Source organism: Anabrus simplex, chromosome 2, assembly GCF_040414725.1.
Source record: "Anabrus simplex isolate iqAnaSimp1 chromosome 2, ASM4041472v1, whole genome shotgun sequence".
In the NCBI taxonomy this organism is placed as follows: domain Eukaryota; kingdom Metazoa; phylum Arthropoda; class Insecta; order Orthoptera; family Tettigoniidae; genus Anabrus; species Anabrus simplex.
The window spans coordinates 274,526,403-274,530,508 of NC_090266.1; the positions used below are offsets into that span (position 1 = coordinate 274,526,403).

The 4,106-nt window shown below is 43.6% G+C and overlaps 1 non-coding gene across 1 annotated transcript; it reads right to left on the bottom strand.

Moving 5' to 3' along the window:
* Positions 1 to 1,220: 1,220 nt before the first annotated feature.
* LOC136864994 (5S ribosomal RNA) lies at positions 1,221 to 1,339 on the bottom strand. The gene has a single exon (XR_010859406.2). It is a non-coding gene; the product is annotated as a 5S ribosomal RNA (ribosomal RNA).
* Positions 1,340 to 4,106: the final 2,767 nt, after the last annotated feature.

Consider the following 4,106-nt stretch of genomic DNA (forward strand, 5'->3'; position numbering starts at 1 on the left):
GTTCCACCATAGGAAGGCGTTCAGCCAAGAATAAATTAAGTGACACCTTAGTGAACCAGGTAAAAGGACACATTAAAACTTTCCCAAAGTATTCCAGTGATTAGAACAGAAGTTTTAACCCTGACAAGAAATACCAACCGACCGAGTTGGCCGTACTTGCATTCAGGAGATGGTGGGTTTGAATCCCACCGTCGGCAGCCATGAAGATGGTTTTCCGTTGTTTCACATTTCCACACTGGGAAAATGCTGGAGCTGTACGTTACATTCCCAGTCCGAAACCTTCGCCATTCTTGGGTCGCCGAAAACCTTCTATGTGTTAGTGCGACGCCAACCAATAGCAAAAAAAAAAAAAGAGAGAGAGAGAAGAAATACCTGTCTCAAGATCTAAGATTGGCCACAATGTACAAGTTGTATTGCGAATGGTGTAATGAAAAGGAGTATAACTCAGGAAAGTTTTTTTTTCTACTTGCTTTAGGTCGCACCGACACAGACAGGTCTTATGGCGACGATGGGAAGGGCTAGAAGTGGGAAGGAAGCGGCCGTGGCCTTAATTAAGGTACAGCCCCAGCAATTGCCTGGTATGAAAATGGGAAACCACGGAAAACCATCTTCAGGGCTGCCGACAGTGGGGTTCGAACCTACTATCTCCCGAATACTGGATACTGGCCGCACTTAAGCGACTGCAGCTATCGAGCTCGGTACTCAGGAAAGTAAGACAGTAGGCCTATATCCAAATCTGGATGAAAATCTCCTCCTACATATATTCAACATTTCCTGTCCTTATTCCATAATTTTAATACTCTTCCCTCGCTACTCACGTCAACCGCTTTCTAAGTACAATCAATCCTTCGTTGTGACTGAGTCACGGATGTAGGTAAAAATGGATTTCCAGTGCCAGTGAAAAATGAAAACCTACAACCTGTTTTCCAGTCATTAACCGGGTCAGGGATGTAATGAATGAACCATATAGGCTATTATTACAATGGGGTCGCCACTCCCAAGGTGATATATTAATGAGTGATAAATGGTAGGAAATGATAATGGAGAGTGTTGTTGGAATGAAAGATGACAGGGAAAACCGGAGTACCCGGAGAAAAACCTGTCCCGCCTCCGCTTTGTCCAGCACAAATCTTACATGGAGTGACCGGGATTTGAACCACGGTATCCAGCGGTGAGAGGCCGACGCGCTGCCGTCTGAGCCACGGAGGCAAAGGGAATTGAGCCAACGGCACGTGGTGTTCCCAAGCGGTCACCCATCCAAGTACTGACCACGCCCAATGTTGCTTAACTGCGGTGATCGGACGAGAACCGGTGTATTCAACATGGTATGGCCGTTGGCCCAGTGCCAGTATTATACCTTAATACGAATCGTGTGATAAAGAGCCGCCTACCAAGGCATGTGCAATGTAAGAAGCAGAGCACGAAGAGAATGCAAACCGTCGACCAGGTTTGATATGCTCTGACGTTCGAATGGCGCGGCGCACACGGCATAACACAAACTCAACGGATGCAATAGGGTAACTTCTCCTGCTCATTCTTACTATTCTAGAGTCCAGTGGGCACTGATGAAATATATTCATTTTAAAAATTACAAAGTATACTGTATGCTCCACTTGGATCATATTACATAGTCCAGATATTCATTTACGTAACATCTTAAGAATTCAATCTTTAAAGCACAATCAGTTTTCTTCCCCGCACACAGCATTTGGTTTGGCTGCTAACATAGCCTCCGTTCTTTTTTATTCAGTTCAAGAACCTGACAGCAGTACAGTAAACTCGGAAATTTGTGGAAATATAGATGTTCAAGACCGTACGTGTTAACTCACTACAGCTACTGTATGGAGCCAAACTCTGCATTCGGGAGGCTAGTGAACTCCCCACTGCCAATCAATCAATCAATCAATCAATCAATCAATCAATCAATCAATCAATCAAGATCTCTTATGACGACGATGGGACAGGAAAGGGCTAGGAATGGGAAGGAAGTGACGGTGGCCTTAATTATGGTACAGCCCCAGCCAGCATTTGCCTGGTTATGAAAATGGGAAACTACCGGACGAGTTGGCCGTGCAGTGAGGAGCGCGCAGCTGTGAGCTTGCATCCGGGAGATAGTGGGTTCGAATCCCGCTTTCGGTAGCCCTGAAGATGGTATTCCGTGGTTTCCATTTTCACGCCAGGCAAATGCTGGGACTGTACCTTGATTAAGACCACGGCTGTTTCCTTCCCACTCCCATCCCTTTCCTATCCCATAGTCGCCATGGGACCTATCTGTGTCTCTTAACCGACTTCAAATTCAGGAAATCTGTTAGGAATGTGCGGGTTATTCTGGGATTTTTCGATGATACAGACCACTATCTGATTTGTAGTGAACTAAGTATCTCTAGGACTAGGGTAGAGAAAATGAAATCTGTCTGCAAACGAATAAGTGTAGAAAATCCCCAGAACGAGGAAATTATACAGAAGCACTTGGATACGATTAGTGAGAAGTTTCGAACAGTGGACAGTAAGCAGGTTCAGGATATAGAAATAGAATGGGTGCCATACAGAGATGCTGTAGTAGAAGCATCAAGGGAATGCCTAGGAACGACTGTGTGTAAAGATGGGAAAAAGCGAACATCCTGGTGGAATGATGAAGTGAGAGCAGCTTGTAAACGTAAAAAGAAGGCTTATCAGAAATGGCTCCAAACAAGAGCCAATGCAGACAGGGAATTGTACGTAGATGAAAGAAACACAGTGAAACAAATAGTTGTTGAATCCAAGAAGAAGTCGTGGGAAGATTTTGGTAGCCTAATAACTTGGAAAGGCTAGGTCAAGCAACAGGGCAACCTTTCTGGAGAGTAATAAAAATTCTTAGGAAGGGAGGGAAAAAGGAAATGAAAGTGCTCTGGGTAATTCAGGTTAACTCATAATAGATCCCAGGGAGTCACTGGACAGGTGGAGGGAATATTTTGAAAATCTTCTTAACGTAAAAGGAAATCTCCCTGGTGGTCTCGCGAACAACCAAGCTCATGGGGAGGAAGAAAATGATATTGGTGAAATTACGCTTGAGGAAGTGGAAATGATGGTAAAATAAACTCCATTGTCACAAAGCAGCAAGAATAGATGAAATTAGACCTGAAGTGGTGTAGTGGGAAGGCAGGTATGAAATGCCTTCGTAGAGTAGTAAGATTAGCACGGAGTGTTGGTAAGGTACCTTCAGATTGGACATAACCAATAATTGCACCTATCTATAACCAAGGGAACCGGAAGGATTGCAACAACTATCGAGGTATCTCATTGATTATTATACCAGGCAAAGTATTCACTGGCATCTTGGAAGGGAGGGTGCGATCAGTGATTGAGAGGAAGTTGGGTGAAAACCAGTGTGGTTTCAGACCACAGAGGGGGTGTCAGGATCAGATTTTCATTATGCGGCAGGTCATTGAAAAATGTTACGAGAGGAACAGACAGTTGTGTTTATGTTTCGTAGATCTAGAAAAAGCATATCACAGGGTACTGAGGGAAAAGATGTTCGCTATACTGGATACATCGGGATGTTCTCAGGCCAACTTTGCTTTACGGGAGCGAAAGCTGGGTAGACTCAAGATATCTTATTCATAAGTTAGAAGTAACAGACATGAAAGTAGCGAGAATGATTGTTGGTACAAACAGGTGGGAACAATGGCAGGAGGGTAGTCGGAATGAGGAGATAAAGGCTAAGCTAGGAATGAATTCGAATGATGAAGCTGTACGCATAAACCGGCTTCGGTGGTGGGGTCATTTGAGACGAATGGAGGAGGATAGGTTACCTTGGATAATAACGGAATCTGTTATGGAGGATAAGAGGAGTAGAGGGAGACTAAGATGACGATGGTTAGACTCAATTTCTAACGATTTAAATATAAGAGGTATAGAACTAAATTAGGCCACAACAAATCGAGGATTGTGGCGACGTTTAGTGATTTCTCAGAGGCTTGCAGACTGAACGCTGAAAGGCATAGACGGTACATAATGTTAATGTATGTATGTATGTATGTATGTATGTATGTATGTATGTATGTATGTATGTAAATATATGCTTAGTTCTAAACAGTAGACGCCGTTAAATAACATCTTATAACATT